The 17,996-nt window shown below is 41.4% G+C and overlaps 1 pseudogene; it reads left to right on the forward strand.

Annotated features, from left to right (window-relative positions):
• Positions 1 to 3,727: 3,727 nt before the first annotated feature.
• LOC139835924 (uncharacterized) lies at positions 3,728 to 17,783 on the forward strand (annotated as a pseudogene).
• The last annotated feature ends 213 nt before the right edge of the window (positions 17,784 to 17,996 follow it).

Consider the following 17,996-nt stretch of genomic DNA (forward strand, 5'->3'; position numbering starts at 1 on the left):
TCTTGATCATGATAGGCAGCTCACAAGATCTAACATGATAGCACAATGAGGAGAAGACAACCATCTAGCTACTGCTATGGACCCATAGTCCAGGGGTGAACTACTCACACATCAATCCGGAGGCGATCATGGTGATGAAGAGTCCTCCGGGAGATGATTCCCCTCTCCGGCAGGGTGCCGAAGGCGATCTCCTGAATCCCCCGAGATGGGATTGGCGGCGGCTGCGTCTCTGGAAGGTTTTCCGTATCGTGGCTCTCGGTACAGGGGGTTTCGCGATGAAGGCTTTAAGTAGTCGGAAGGGTAGGGTTGGAGGCGGCGCGGGGGCCCCACACCATAGGGCAGCGCGGGCCCCACCCAGGCCGCGCGGCCCTGTGGTGTCGGTGCCTCGTCGCCCCACTTCGTAACCCTTTCGATCTTCTGGAAGCTTCGTGGAAATATAAGACCCTGGGCGTTGATTTCGTCCAATTCCGAGAATATTTCCTTTGTAGGATTTCTGAAACCAAAAACAGCAGAAAACAACAACTGGCTCTTCGGCATCTCGTCAATAGGTTAGTGCCGGAAAATGCATAATAATGATATAAAGTGTGTATAAAACATGTGAGTATCATCATAAAAGTAGCATGGAACATAAGAAATTATGGATACGTTTGAGACGTATCAACAGGATAACAGGAATAAGCCTGTGGGAGATATAAATGACATCTTTTTGTTCAATTAAATTATTGGCCACTTGTGGTTGTTAGAGTTACCTATTAAAGGCAGAGCTTACACTTGGTCCAATATGCAAAAAGAACCCCTATTAGAGCAGTTGGATTGGTCTTTACCAGTGCTAATTGGATATCAGACTATCCCAATTCCATGGTGTTTCCTTTAGCAAAAATTGGGTCTGATCATGTGCCATGTGTGCTGAATGTGGATACTAACATACCCAAAACAACACTTTTCAGATTTGATAACTATTGGGTTAATATGCCTGGTTTTTTGGAGTGTGGTAAGAGCTCATGGGATAAGGGGTCTAGAAAGAATTATAGTTCAACTATTTTGGCAGATAAGCTAAAGACTTTAAGACATGAACTAAAGAAGTGGCATGTTAGTTTGGCTAAGTTAAAGCAAATTATCAAGAATTGTAATTCAGTGATTTTCTCAACGGATTCATTGGAGGAACAGAGGCCCCTATATACAGTGGAATTCTATTTCAGGAAAATTGTAAAAGACCACTTGGATTGTTTGCTTTTGGCTGAATGTAATTATTGGAGGAAACGTTGTACTATTCGATGGATCCAGCTTGGGGAGTATAACACACACAAAATTCATGCCATGGCAACTGAGAGATATAGGAGAAATACTATTGCAATTTTAAGGGATGTTGATGGGAATGAAGTGACTGATCATGATAGTATGGTAGGGTTATTTTGGAGGGAATATAAGGAGAGGATGGGTAAATATGAGCCTATTTCCAAGCAATTTGATTTGGATAGAATTTTGCACAAAGTGGATGGATTGCAGGAGTTAACTAGGCCTTTGAGGTGGCAGAGATGGATGAGATAATCAAGCATATCCAGCAGATAGAGCTCCTGGGCCTGATAGTTTTAATGGGATGTTTTTTAAAAAGTGTTGGCTCATTATTAAGCAAGACTTTTATAAATTATCTGCTGATTTTCATGATGAATCTATACAACTAAGGAATATTAATGGCTCTCTCATTACCTTGGTACCTAAGAAGCCTATCCCAGTGCAAGTGAATGATTTTAGACCTATCTCCCTAACAAGTGTGTGTGTGTGAAATTCCTTACTAAGTTAGCTGCAAACAGATTGTAAGATAAAATTCTTTCTTGTATACACAAGAACTATTATGGATTCTTGAGAGGTACGTCCATTCAAGATTGTTTGTCATGGTCCTTTGAATATATGTTTCTGTGTCATGCTTCCAAAAAGCCAATTATAATTCTTAAGTTGGATTTTGCCAAAGCTTTTGATACTATTGAACATGGGGCCATACTACAAGTTATGAGATATAAAGGTTTTGACAAATTTGCTTTTATCCCTGCGGAGGGAGCATCTGGTGGTCTACTAATCCTATGGGTTGGTAGCCTATTCTCGGGGAAAGTTATTTTGGAAGAGTGTTTTGGATTGGTGGTGGAATTCACCTCAAATATTTCAGCTGAAGTATTCACTCTGGTTAATGTGTATGGCCCTTGCTCGGGTATTGCTCGTGAAAATTTTGTTGCTTGGTTATTTCATTTGGACATTGCAGATGATGCTCTATGGCTCCTACTTGGTGATTTTAACTTCTACAGATTTGTTGAGAGCAGAAATAAACAGGGGGCCAACCTGACTGATATTGCAACTTTTAATGAGATCATTAGCTATCTCGGGCTTATTGAACTGCCGATCAAAGGTCATTCTTTTACATGGAGTAATATGCAGGTGGATCCGTTGTTAGTCCAGCTCGATTGGTTTTTCACGTCCACGGCTTGGACTCTGAAATTTCCTAATACCCTAGTTAAGCCCTTAGCTCGTCCCACCTCGGATCATGTGCCATGCATTGTCTCTATTGGGACTAAGATTCCGAAAGCTAGAGTCTTTCGTTTTGAGAACTTTTGGATTCATTTGCCGGGTTTCTTGGATAAAGTAAAGTCCATTTGGGAGATCTCTTGTCCAGGGGACAGTGCTAAAAGGTTATCTGCCAAATTTAAATTGTTGCGTAAGGGTTTGAAACAGTGGAGCGCCAACTTTACTGTCCTAGACACTCTGATAGCTAACTGTAATGCAACTATTCTGAGACTGGATAGTTTCGAGGAACTTAGAGCTCTCCATATCTCTGAATGGAATTTTCGTAATATAGTAAAGGATAAATTGCAATCTTTACTGCTCTGTAAACAGGACTATTGGAGAAAGAGATGTACCGCTCGTTGGGCTCGATTAGGGGATGAGAACACAGCTTTTTTTCACTCTATGGCTACTATCAGATACAGGAAAAATCTGATCTCTTCCTTGACTAGGGAAGATGGCTCGGTGGTTACGGATCATGGTGAGAAAGCTGGTCTTCTTTGGAATGCTTACCGTAGCAGATTGGGAGTCTCTATCCCGATTAATGCTCAGTTTGACTTCTCCAAATATTTTGAGCGTTTTGAGGGGTTAGATGCTTTATCAGTACCATTCTCTCAGAAGGAAATTGATGAAGTTGTGATGCATATGCCAAGTGATAAATCGCCAGGCCCAGATGGTTTCTCTGGTTTGTTCCTTAAAGTGTGTTGGCCAGTGATAAAATATGATTTCTATAATCTTTGTCAAGAATTTTGGGAAGGATCTGTTAATCTACAGAGTATCAATGATTCTCTTATCACATTGATTCCCCAAATTCAGTCGCCTGAAGGACCAAGTGATTTTCGCCCTATATCTCTGCTGAACATATGTTTGAAACTGCTTACTAAACTGCTAGCTAATCGTCTTCAGTCCAAAATCCTAGATATTGTGCATGACAACCAATATGGGTTTCTTCAGTCAAGGAATATCCAAGATTGTGTAGGTTGGGCATATGAGTACATTCATCAGTGTAAGCAAGCTGGGTCCCCTTCTATTATTCTAAAACTTGATTTTGCTAAGGCATTTGACACAGTCGAACACGAAGCCATCCTGAAAGTGTTTGAAAATATGGGTTTTGATACTAGATGGTTGATGTGGTTAAAGATGCTTATGTCATCCGGGACCTCTGAAGTGTTTCTCAATGGGGTGCCAGGCAAAAAATTTAACTGTCGACGTGGGGTTCGACAAGGCGATCCTTTGTCTCCACTACTGTTTGTGGGTGTGTCGGAACTATTACAGGCTATGGTTAATTACCTTTTTCGTGATGGAACTATAAAAGCACCTCTAAACATCCCAAACACTGATTTCCCCATTATTCAGTATGCGGACGACACTCTTCTTGTCATGCAAGCATGTTCTTTACAGCTGTCTGCTCTTAAGTCTGTCCTTGAGGAGTTCGCTCAAGCTACTGGTCTCAGAGTCAACTATGCCAAGTCAGCTATCATGTCCATCAATATTTCAGATGATCTTCTGGCCACTTTAGCAGCGTCCTTTGGATGTCAGGTGGGTTCTTTACCTTTCACATACCTGGGTCTACCCATGGGCACGACTAAACCAACTGTCCATGATCTCTCTCCCTTGGTGGGACTAGTGGAGCGTCGTCTGAATGCCAGTGCTCGTTTCCTTAACTATGGGGGCAGATTGCAATTTGTCAAATCAGTGTTGTCAACCTTGCCTACCTTTTATATGAGTTCCCTGAAGCTGCAAAAATCTATACTGAATATTTGTAACAGAGCACAGAGACACTGTCTTTGGGCTAAAGAAGAGGACTCCTCATCGGTTAATGCATTGGCAGCATGGTCTCTGGTTTGCCGCCCTAAAAAGCATGGAGGCCTGGGGGTCCGGAATTTGGAATTACAAAATAAGGCGTTGCTGATGAAACAAATCCATAAATTCTATTCAAAAGCAGCAACTCCCTGGGTATCTCTGGTTTGGTCTTTATATGGCGATGGAGTTCCACATGCAATGACCAAAAGAGGATCGTTTTGGTGGAAAGATATTTTCAGCTTTGTGAATGAATATAGAAGCATTACACGTAGCCAAGTTCAAGGTGGAACTTCGACTCTTTTTTGGAAAGATTTCTGGGCCGAGGGAGATCTTCTTTGTAATCGTTATCCTCGGCTATTTTCATATGCTCTTGATGAGGACATTTCGGTCGCCAAGATGGCGAGGATGGATCAACTGAATTCTGGATTTGCTCTACCTCTCTCTGTTGAGGCATTCCAGGAATGGCAAGAGGTAACTATGTTGCTTGCTGACACTCCTATTTTGGATCATCAGCCTGACCAGCGTACTTTTTGCTGGGGTAGCAAGTACACCCCCTCTAAATTCTATAATTTCTTGTTCGCTGGTCTTCCAAGTGACATGGCTCTAAATGAAATTTGGAACTCAAAGGCACTTCCCAAACTGAAAGTCTTTGTGTGGTTACTTTTTCTGGACAGACTTAACACGCGTGATATCATGCAAAGAAAACATTGGCATCTTGAATCAGGATACAATTGTGATATGTGCAGCTGCAATGTGCTTGAAACAGTTCAGCACCTATTCTTCGAGTGTGAGTTTGCACGCCACTGTTGGGAGGTTATAAATGTTCACTGGAATGCTTCTCTTGGACTAAGCCAGAACTATATGATGGCTAAGGCAGCTTTCACTGGCCCTTGTTTCTTTGAGGTTTTTGCATGTGCAGCGTGGAACATATGGAAAATCAGAAATGAGCTGATCTTTAATCATGTGCCAATTGCTGTTGCCAGATGGAAGGTGTGCTTCCAGAGTGATTTTCTTTTGCATCAATACAGAGTAAAAGCTACCAAAGTTCAACCCCTAGTTGAATGGATTGCTTCTTCCTTGCTGTAATCTTTTTCTTTTTTTGGAACTTCTTGCCACCTTGAACTTTGGTTGGCCTTCAGTTAGGCCGTTGTAACTTTGTACATATTTCTTTATATATAAAAATTACACCGTAGGGGATTCCCCTACGGTAGAGGTGTCAAAAAAAATATTTTGACCACTGGTACATCTTCTATTCTATTGAATGGAATACCTGGGAAACAATTTGAGTGCAAAAGGGGAGTCAGACAGGGGGGTCCCATTTCTCCTCTGTTTTATCTCTTTGGTTCTGATTTGCTGCAGTCTGTGCTGAATGATTTGGTGCAACAAGGGTTATTGTCACTCTCTATTCACACAAATGATCCTGATTTTCCTATTGTACAATATGCTGATGACACCTTGCTCATTTTACGTGCTGACAAGGATCAGTTATTGCTCATAAAGGAAACTTTGAGGAAGTTCTCATTATCAACTAGACTAAAGATTAATTTTGATAAGTCTCAGATGTTGCCCATCAATGTGCCAGAGGATTTACTCCAAGAGCTGGCTGCTGTGTTTGACTGCCAGGTGGGTAAGATGCCTTTTACCTACTTGGGTTTACCTGTTGGCACTACTAAACCAACAATCACTAAATTATCCCCTTTGGTGTGTCGCCTGGAAAGGAAGTTATCCTCCAGTTCTAGTTTTTTATCCCAAGGAGCACGTTTGCAGCTTATTAATTCTACTTTGGCTTCTATGCCATTGCACTTTCTGTGTTCTTTGCAATTACCTATTGGGTTGACTAATCAGTTGGACAGAATTTTGAGACAGTGTGTGTGGACGGATAAGGATGGTATGCCTAAACAGTCTTTGGCTGCATGGGAATTGGTATGTAAGCCTAAATTGAAAGGAGGACTGGGTATTGTTAACTTTCAAAAGCAGAATGCAGCCTTACTGATTAAATTCCTGGATAAGTTCTATAATAAAAATGCATTGCCTTGGGTTGATCTAATATGGTTTGCACATTATCAAGGCAAGGTGCCTCATGAGGAGAAATTGTGTGGATCTTTTTGGTGGAGAGATGTCATGAAACATGTTGACAATTTTAGAGGAGTGGCAGCTGTAATTCATGGCAAAGGAGATACTTTATTATTTTGGTCAGATAATTGGAGGATTAATGGTTCAACTTTACCTTTGAGTCATAGATACCCCAGGCTGTTCTCTTATGCTCTATTCCCTAATGCTTCTTTGGTAGAGATGTATCATGAAGAGGATTTGGATTCAATGTTTTATTGGCCATTATCTATTCAAGCTTACCAGGAATTGGGGGATATCAAGCAAATTATACATGACATTCCTTTAACACAGGGGAATGACCAGTGGGTCTATATTTGGGGTGATCAATATGCTTCTGCAAGTTTCTATAAGCATATCCATGACTATATACAAGTGCGTAGTGTGTATAAATGGCTCTGGAAATCATGTTGCATCATGAAGCATAAAGTGTTTGCTTGGCTGCTACTATCGGATAGACTGAATACAAGGGATCTGTTAAAGAGAAGACATTGGCATGTAACTGAGGATGAGCACTGTGTACTTTGTCCAGGAAGAAATTATGAAGATCACATACATTTCTTTTTTGAATGTAACTTCAGTACAAGAATTTGGAATTATCTACAGATTGAGTGGACTGGTAGTGAGGACATGCAGCAGGTTCTGAGAGGAGCAAGGAAGAGTTTTGCTAAGCCTTTTTTCATGGAAGTGCTCATCCTGGCATGTTGGAATATTTGGTTGCTCAGAAATGGAAGGATCTTTAGTGCTGAGGCCTGCTCTTTCACTAGGTGGAAGGGGAGGTTTATTCATGACATCTCTTTGCTGCAATATAGGATCAAAGGGAAATATAAGGATAGGTTGATTGCCTCGATTAGGTCTCTGCCTTAGAGCCTTTATCCTCCTCTGTACATAAGTTGTTTTTTCTTTTTTCTTTGGGCTTTTGTACATAATTTTGTTTAATTTGGAGTAATAAATTACTGTGGGGCTTTTGCCTCACAGTCCTGGGTTTCAAAAAAAAATAGTAGTACTCCTTTGAGAAGGCAGTAGAAGAAGGATCCTGGAAGAACCAAATGCTTTTATTATCCACAGCTGTTCGGCTCTTTTCCTTCTCGTGTAAGCTATCGCGCAATGATTATACTAATGGTCGGATGGTAGTACAACCATTCACACAAACTTCTGCGCCCTTCGTCATGTCAGCATCGTATCCCAGTGTGCAAGCAGTCTGCTCGAATGAAATACTCCTAAGTACGTACGGTATTCCCTCCAAAGACACACCACACGTGAGCCGACTATAGGATTCAAGAAATGGGCATCATGAACAAATTTCGAGGATGGCTATTTTTTTACTGAACACATTTTTTTCCAAATTTCAACAATCAGTTGATGTTTTCTTTCTAAATACAATAGTTGGTGTAGATTTAATAGAAGGAAACTTTGGACACGTTTTCCATTTTTTGTAGCCCCTTGACAAAGTAAAACATGTTGAAGTGTATAAGTAGATTGCCTAGCCCTTTCCATCAGTTTGGACTTTTGGTTCAAGTGGCTAGTGCATGAAGCTTAACACTGATTAGATATGCACTAGCCACTTGAACCAAAAGTCCGAACTAATGGAAAGGGCTAGGTAATCTACTTATACACTTCAACACCCCCTCTCACGTGTGACGGGAAGACGAGAAGACAAGTCAACACGTGTAGAGAGGCAAAGAGGCAGCGGCGGCGGCCGGACGCGGGACGGCAGGGTGACGGGGCGGGCGGCGGCTACGGCTTTGAGAAGAGGGGGGAGAAGAGATAATTTTTAGAATAAAATGTGAAAGCCAGGATTTGAACCCGAGACCTGGGGCTCTGATACCATGTTAAGCTTCATGCACTAGCCACTTGAACCAAAAGTCCGAACTTATGGAAAGGGCTAGGAAATATACTTATACACTTCAACAAAACATACATTTGGTATTGTGTGCACCAATAAAATGGAAAGTTGATTTCTAATTTGGGGACTAAACAATCGGAAACTCGTTTTCGTATGCATGAAAGTTTGAAACTCTAGCTCACAAAGTTGTTTGCCGTGACGATATGCACATGCATAATGTTTGGTAGGATGAATTTTGCATGCCACCACGTTCACTTGGGCACAAAGTCAAGCAAACTCATACACATACAATATCAAATTGTGAAGTGTTCTATTCGAATACATTCATATGCCTATGTTTCTATTTTTACAAGCAAATAAATAACAAAGGATGACTCAATGCACAAGTTGATCTCATTTTGAACTTTTTTTAAACTTGTTCTATTGTATTCAAATTTGATTAGAAGTAGTCGATCGATTGTACACGTCAATCGTATAGCTCGGTGGGTGGATTGGCATTTGATGTTTGGTCATTGTGTTCTTGTTTGTTACCACCCTCGCAAGGCACGTCTAAGTATTTCCTGTCAGAATTTATGGCAAGTATGTAGTTACATAACCTACATTATTTCAATTATGAGTTTAATTACTAGGAAAAAACTTAAAAATCCATATATAGTTGCAGATTAAGATCAAAAAATCCTTGAACCTATATCTACAAAATTGATGGCACTAACACATCCTAGCAAGCTGACAGCATGTCTATCCTACTGCTTGCAAAAGGTGGAATTATGACAATAATGTGCAACTATTAAATTTGGTAGCCCTCCTTCACAAATAACACACATCTAGCCATTTTTGTACAGTAATAAAAAGGGAAATCATTCTTTCATGCATGCCTATAATTGTTAGAATCTCTTGTTTGTGAAGTTGATTAAAATACGATCTCTTCCAAACTTGAGGTCATATGATAACTAAAAAGTTTTGTATGGCAGGATTTTGCATCAAAGTACATGCGCACAATACTCACTTGTGGGCAGAAAGCCAAGCAAACTCATATTACTAGGTTTGTATTAATTTGTTCTAGAAATTTCACCATCACATATGATTTTGTGCTTGCGTTAATTTTACTTAAAAACTTCTTCCAAATTCAAATTTTCTTCAAACATGCCAACGGTACATGTCTACCAATTAATAATTAGGGTACACCACACGTACTACCTCGTAGGGTACATCAAAAAACTTACTAGATTTTATGGCATCAAAACACTCCTACAGTACTAGAAATTGGATTGTTCTATTTTTGGATCTTAGCTGGAGCGGCGTTTGGCGGTTGCACGAAGCCGTGATGGATGTTAAGCCTGTCGAGGCACGCCTGGTGGAAAGCGTGCGCCACCTTAGCCTCATCGGCGCGCCGGTGCAATGCTGCGTCCCTGGGATTTGCCGCCGCCGCATTCTGAGCATGCACGAAAGTTTGCAGAGCATCCCGACATCTATAGAGTGCCGGGAACATCACGTTATATACGAGCTCCTTGGCGGTGTTGCTCCTGCAAAGGGCGTCGCCGTGATGCGCTTCAAAAGAACGGCCTGGCTCCACGGCAGGCACCGCCTGAAGTGCGGTCGGATTAGCCGGCTGGCCACGGGAGCTCCCTGCCTCCGCATCGTTCGCGCCGGCCGGGAAGGGGATCTCACCTGCTGGCAAAGAAAACCATGCGGCATGCGTGGGCGGAAAAGCCGGCCAGGGCCGAGCGGGCGTCGCATGCGGGGTTGCGTGGGAGCTCCCTGCCTCTGCATCCATCGGCACGCACGGGAAGCGGCTGGCGAGGGGCTCCACGGCTAGCGCCGCCGCCGCGGGCTGAACAACCGGCCAGTGCAGAGCGGGCGGGTTATGCCTTGGTGCGCGATGGATGAAGCGAAGGCGGCGCTGATGCTCCGCTTCCTCGTCGGTGGTAGGACTACGCGCGCAGCGACCAGAGCCAACTTGGAAGGCCATAGCTATGTCGATTGGTCACTTAAGCTGGAGAGGTTCTCTTACAATTTCGGAGAAGCGGAGTAAGAGGAAGTTGTTGATTATAATAAAAATATCTCGGGTTCACTGCCACGTTGGGTCAAGGCAGGGCAAAGTTGGTCAATGCCTAGGAAGTTGTAATCGTTTTGGCCCCAATTTAATTACCTTGTGGTTCCTCTCTCCCACCTCTTCACTATCCCTCCCCTTGCCTCCTTTCATGTTTCATCGTAGTGCATCTTGTTTTTCTAGCACCTTCAAAAAAATCATACACATTTGGCCGATTCTATCATTGTGTGCACTAATAAAGTAAAAAATCGAGTATATGTGAATAAACATTTAATACACTAGCTCGCAAAGATGTTTCTCAAGGCGATATGCACAATGCCTGCCAAAAACGGGTCATGATAACTAAATGTTGTGTTAATTTGTGCATGACATGTACTCACTTGTGTATGAAGCCAAGCAAACTCATACTCTATACCAAAAAAAAAAGTGAAATAGTTCTTTTTAGTATTCTTCATACATGGGGTTCCTATTTTTACTTTCTATTTTTACTAGTTACAAGTACTCACGCATGAAAACTTTGCAAAATATGTGCATTTTGGGTTGTGTGGAGACATGGTACAATATATTCAAGTTGATAAACAAAGTCTATACATATTCAAACTAGACAAATCATGTATCTACCCCCCTAACCCTAAACTCTGTCGTATGAAGTCAAGCATGCATGAAGAGAATTGGTTTTGGGTTTCAAACATGGAAATTTCAAAAATCTGCCAAAAAAGTTTCATTTTGGATTGACTAATAATTAAGAAGGATCCAAACTTACTTTTTCATTTTATTGTTTTAAACTTGTTTAAATCTTGGTCAAACCAAGGATTTGACCAAGATTTAAGTGGGCATAAAAATTCTTAGAAAAATCATGTATCTACCCCTAACCCTAAACTCTATCTTATGTAGTCAAGCATGAAGAGAAGTGGTTTTGGGTTTCAAACATGGAAATTTCAAAAACCTCCCAAAAGCTTCATTTTAGAGTGACTTAGAAAGATCCAGGCTTACCTTTTCATTTTCATGTTTTAAACTTGTTTAAATCTTGGTCAAACCTAGCTAGTATTTGACCAAGATTCAAAATGGGCATAGAATTCAAAAAAATCAGAAAAATGGAAAACCAAAGCACATAGTTTTCTTATGTCATATATTAAGAATTCAAGTTGATAAAACAAGGTCTAGACATATTCAAACTAGACAAATCATGTATATCTACCCCTAACCCTAAACTCTGTCTTATAAAGTGACTAAGAAGGATACATGCTTCCCTTTTCATTTTCATGATGTAAACTTGTTTAAATTATCTTGGTCAAACCTAGGATTTGACAAGATTCAAATGGGCATCAAAATTCAAAAAAAAATCAGAAAAATTAAAAACCAAAGCACATAGTTTTCTTATCTCATGTAGTAAGCATTCAAGTTAATAAACAAGGTTTAGACATATTCAAACCAGACAAATCATGTATCTACCCCCTAACCCTAAACTCGGTCTAATAAATTCAAGCATGAAGAGAAGTCGTTTTGGGTTTCAAACATTTAAGGCAAAAGCCCCGTTTCAAATATTTCAAACTTATTCAAATTTGGTTCATATTTGAAAGACATACAAGTTATAGCACACATAGTGCATACATGTTCACACATGTTCCTGGTCACATTTTAATGCATGCTTCAACTAATCAAGTATTTAAAATAAACATGCAGTTAGGGATGCAATATCTGAGGACCAAGATTCAAATGAAACAGAAGAATCAGATATCTCTGCTACGAATGGTACAAAAGTACATCTATTATCAATCAGGTTTCAGAATTGTGCCCATTGCTAATGCTATGTCCATTTATTGTTTACATGATCAGTAAAGAAAGGATCTGTTAAGAAGAATAGGTTAGATACTTTAGAAGCTTACATAAGAAAACATGGAAAAGCCAGATCCGGTAATTTATTTTTGACATTAAAGATATGTCGAACATTTGCTATAATGCATAAAAAAACTTGATTGATGAATCGGTGCAAATGGTAACCCTGATACAGGAACTGAAGGACAATCTAACGCTCCAGTGTGTGAAGATGACATGTGCCCCCTTACTGAATGGCCTTCCCATGCTCGCCGCTACCGCCAGAAACTACAAGACGGTACTAGTTTTTTTACATGTATGAAAGGTTGTAAAGCAAGTAAGAAGTGTCATGCCAATGGAGCTGGAAAGCTAAATATTGCATTCTCTGATACATTGGGCGGTGCAGTAGGAATGAACTACCGTTCATTCAAGGATGGCATCGTTATCATAATGAAAAAAAGGTTACCAATTATTGGAGTGAGGAGGTGGACGGACATTCACCCTGACATCCATCGACTCATAGTTTCAGATATGTTGGTGAGTACAACCTTTCTCACATGTGTTGTCTTATTTTTTTGTCCATAATGAATTACTAAAGTCTATCTGTTTGTTGTACGCATTACAGGACATATATGATCTAGAAAATACACCTGAAACAGAAGAGAAAATCCGAAAAGTTGCCCAAGAGCGATACAGAGGCTGGCTGGCATCTTTAAGCAGCACCTACAAGGCATACTAAACAGATGATGCAAGAATGTCAAATATTCCAGAAGATCTACAACCTGAAGAGTGGGAACGGTTGATTCAGTACTTTGGCACTAATCAGAAATTCAAGGTTATCTCTATGCTCACAGTTTGTGAATTGTGTACTATAATGAAATGGCTTGTCTCACTCGTTTTTTTACTGCATGTGTAGGACGTCAGCCAAAAGAACTCGGATAACCGGAAGAAACTCAAAACAAACCACACAACTTGATCTAAACCCTACTGTCAACTGAGTTTTGAGAATGTATGAGCCTACTCACTCTGCATGATTCGCTGCTCACTGTGCTTTAATGTTTGTAGCATCTAATTGTTGCACTACTTGCAGAGAAATAAGGAAACTAGAGAAGAGCCAGACTGCATTGCTCTCTGGGAAATCACCCACTTCAAGAATGGATCATGGACTACCGAAGAGTCCAAAAAAAATTACGTGAGTATACTGACTAAGAAGCTACTCTAAACTTACTTAATGTTGTTCATCGTGTATGGTTCTTCATCTGATGTGAGTGTTTTTTTCGTAATTAGGAAAAAGCATCTGAAGACATTAAAAAACCGAGAAACGGAAACTGGAGGTCCCGTTTCAGTTGAACAAAGAATCAATATTTTCCAGGCTGCATATAAAGAATCGGTGAAATGCAAGTCATCACAACCACGTGGGTTTGGATACATGGCCAAACTGCCAACTAAGTCTGAAATGATTAAGTTTCAGGTAGAAGAGCAAGCTTGTGCAACCCAGAAGGTAAACTCAGAGCTCATCCAGCAGGTCACACAATTGGAACAGAAGTTACAAGATGAACGTGATAGTATGGTGATACGTCTCAAACGTATCCATAATTTCTTATGTTCCATGCTACTTTTATGATGATACTCATATGTTTTATACACATTATATGTCATTATTATGCATTTTCCGGCACTAACCTATTGACGAGATGCCGAAGAGCCAGTTGCTGTTTTCTGCTGTTTTTGGTTTCAGAAATCCTACAAAGGAAATATTCTCGGAATTGGACGAAATCAACGCCCAGGGTCTTATTTTTCCACGAAGCTTCCAGAAGACCGAAGGGATCATGAAGTGGGGCGACGAGGCGCCGCCACACTAGGGCCGCGCGGCCAAGGGTGGGGCCGCACCGCCCTAGCGTGTGGGGCCCCTGTCAGCCCTCCGACTCCGCCTTCCGCCTACTTAAAGCCTTCGTCGCGAAACCCTCTGTACCGGGAGCCACGATACGGAAAACCTTCCAGAGACACCGCCGCCGCCAATCCCATCTCGGGGGATTCAGGAGATCGCCTCCGGCACCCTGCCGGAGAGGGGAATCATCTCCCGGAGGTCTCTTCATCGCCATGATCGCCTCCGGATCGATGTGTGAGTAGTTCACCCCTGGACTATGGGTCCATAGCAGTAGCTAGATGGTTGTCTTCTCCTCATTGTGCTATCATGTTAGATCTTGTGAGCTGCCTATCATGATCAAGATCATCTATTTGTAATGCTACATGTTGTGTTTGTTGGGATCCGATGAATATTGAATACTATGACAAGTTGATTATCAATCTATCATATATGTTGTTTATGTTCTTGCATGCTCTCCGTTGCTAGTAGAGGCTCTGGCCAAGTTGATACTTGTAACTCCAAGAGGGAGTAATTATGCTCGATAGTGGGTTCATGCCTCCATTGAATGCAGGGGAGTGACAGAAAGTTCTAAGGTTGTGGATGTGCTGTTGCCACTAGGGATAAAACATCGATGCTTTGTCTAAGGATATTTGTGTTGATTACATTACGCACCATACTTAATGCAATTGTCTGTTGTTTGCAACTTAATACCCGAAGGGGTTCGGATGATAACCTGAAAGTGGACTTTTTAGGCATAGATGCATGCTGGATAGCGGTCTATGTACTTTGTCGTAATGCCCTGATTAAATCTCATAGTACTCATCATGATATATGTATGTGCATTGTTATGCCTTCTTTATTTGTCAATTGCCCAACTGTAATTTGTTCACCCAACATGCTATTTATCTTATGGGAGAGACACCACTAGTGAACTGTGGACCCCGGTCCATTCTTTACATCTGAAATACAATCTACTGCAATTGTTCTTTACTGTTCTTCGCAAACAAACATCATCATCCACACTATACATCTAATCCTTTGTTTACAGCAAGCCGGTGAGATTGACAACATCACTGTTACGTTGGGGCAAAGTACTTTGATTGTGTTGTGCAGGTTCCACGTTGGCGCCGGAATCCCTGGTGTTGCGCCGCACTACACTCCGTCTGCTGACCTTCACGTGATCCTTGACTCCTACTGGTTCGATAAACCTTGGTTTCTTACTGAGGGAAAACTTGCTACTGTACACATCACACCTTCCTCTTGGGGTTCCCAACGGACGTGTGTTAACTGCACGCATCATATGGACGAGAAGATTAATTTTGAGCGTGCTCAAAGGGAATAACTTGAGCAGAGGTTAGAGGAAGAGCGTGCTGATAGGGAGAGAATGATGGAACTTGAGCGAACCTCAAGAGAAGAATTTGAGAAAACCATGATGGCTGCTGTTGGCGTGATGCACACGTCCGTTGGGAACCCCAAGAGGAAGGTGTGATGCACACAGCAGTAAGTTTTCCCTCAGAAAGAAACCAAGGTTATCGAACCAGTAGGAGTCAAGAAAAACGTGAAGGTTGTTGGTGGCGGAGTGTAGTGCGGCGCGACACCAGGGATTCCGGCGCCAACGTGGAACCTGCACAACACAATCAAAGTACTTTTCCCCAACGTAACAGTGAGGTTGTCAATCTCACCGGCTTGCTGTAAACAAAGGATTAGATGTATAGTGTGGAAGATGATGTTTGTTTGCGAAGAACAGTAAAGAACAAGTATTGCAGTAGATTGTATTTCAGATGTAAAGAATGGACCGGGGTCCACAGTTCACTAGTGGTGTCTCTCCCATAAGATAAATAGCATGTTGGGTGAACAAATTACATTTGGGCAATTGACAAATAGAGAGGGCATAACAATGCACATACATGTCAGGATGACTACTATGAGATTTAATCAGGGCATTACGACAAAGTACATAGACCGCTATCCAGCATGCATCTATGCCTAAAAAGTCCACCTTCAGGTTATCATCCGAACCCCTTCCAGTATTAAGTTGCAAACAACAGACAATTGCATTAAGTATGGTGCGTAATGTAATCAACACAAATATCCTTAGACAAAGCATTGATGTTTTATCCCTAGTGGCAACAGCACATCCACAACCTTAGAACTTCCTGTCACTGTCCCAGATTCAATGGAGGCATGAACCCACTATCGAGCATAAATACTCCCTCTTGGAGTTACAAGTATCAACTTGGCCAGAGCCTCTACTAGCAACGGAGAGCATGCAAGAACATAAACAACATATATGATAGATTGATAATCAACTTGACATTGTATTCCATATTCATCGGATCCCAACAAACACAACATGTAGCATTACAAATAGATGATCTTGATCATGATAGGCAGCTCACAAGATCTAACATGATAGCACAATGAGGAGAAGACAACCATCTAGCTACTTCTATGGACCCATAGTCCAGGGGTGAACTACTCACACATCAATCCGGAGGCGATCATGGTGATGAAGAGTCCTCCGGGAGATGATTCCCCTCTCCGGCAGGGTGCCGGAGGCGATCTCCTGAATCCCCCGAGATGGGATTGGCGGCGGCTACGTCTCTGGAAGGTTTTCCGTATCGTGGCTCTCGGTACAGGGGTTTCCGCGACGAAGGCTTTAAGTAGGCGGAAGGGTAGGGTTAGAGGCGGCGCGGAGGCCCCACACCATAGGGAGGCACGGGCCCCACCCAGGCCGCGCGGCCCTGTGGTGTCGGCGCCTCGTCGCCCCACTTCGTAATCCTTTCGGTCTTCTGGAAGCTTCGTGGAAAAATAAGATCCTGGGCGTTGATTTCGTCCAATTCCGAGAATATTTCCTTTGTAGGATTTTTGAAACCAAAAATAGCAGAAAACAGCAACTGGCTCTTCGGCATCTCGTCAATAGGTTAGTGCCGGAAAATGCATAATAATGACATAAACTGTGTATAAAACATGTGAGTATCATCATAAAAGTAGCATGGAACATAAGAAATTATAGATACGTTTGTGACGTATCAATGGCAAAGTTTCAATTATAGTTTGAAGAGTTCAGCAAATAGATTGAAACAGAGAAGACGCAAACAAATAAGGTGATGGCAGTCATATGCTTGCAAACTCCTAAGTTTTAGTTGTTTACTTGCATTTCTAACAATGCACATCGTTTTCGCAGATTGCAACAGAGAAGACGCAAACAAATAAGGTGATGATAATCATATGATTGCAGACTCATAAGATTTAGTTGTTTACTTGCATTCCTAACAATGCACATCTTTTTCGCAGAATTCTAAGAAGCCTAACCTGAAAGAAAATCTTAATCCAAACCAGCAAACACCCCTACAGAGCCCTGCTAACAAAATAGTTGTTGCGCACAACACGTTACAAATTTCTCGAATGTATAAAGAATTGGTAAGTCACAAACTTGTGCAAATTGGTACCAGTACATACTGTTTTTGCTTCACTCACACTATAGCCTAGCTGCACCTGCTTCTTATGTTTCACTATGTGTTATTGCTGCGTTGACTCACAACTACTATTTTGTCTTCACTGACACTAACACCTAGCTGCACCTGCTGCTTATGTTACACCATGTGTTGTTGCTGCGTTGACTGACAACTTCAACAAACAACAGATATGTGCTAGCTAGGGACATGAACTTAACTTTCCTTTATTCTTGATTGCAGGATGGACAAGCAAATGCAAATGGAAATGGAAATGGAAATAATTAGATGCACTCGATTGTACATAACCTACATTAAGAGAACTATGATATATTTGAGTTTTATTTGATCCATATTAGCTATGAGAATTATAATTTGTATGAATATACATATTGTGCGTACGGTTTTGAATATTCCATGCACTGCCCGTATTTTTTGTTTCCCCTATTTTTTATTTTTATTTTATTTTTAACGTGGCAATAGGTTATTACTACGGAAAAT

The sequence above is a fragment of the Lolium perenne genome, chromosome 2 (assembly GCF_019359855.2).
Source record: "Lolium perenne isolate Kyuss_39 chromosome 2, Kyuss_2.0, whole genome shotgun sequence".
Classification (NCBI taxonomy): domain Eukaryota; kingdom Viridiplantae; phylum Streptophyta; class Magnoliopsida; order Poales; family Poaceae; genus Lolium; species Lolium perenne.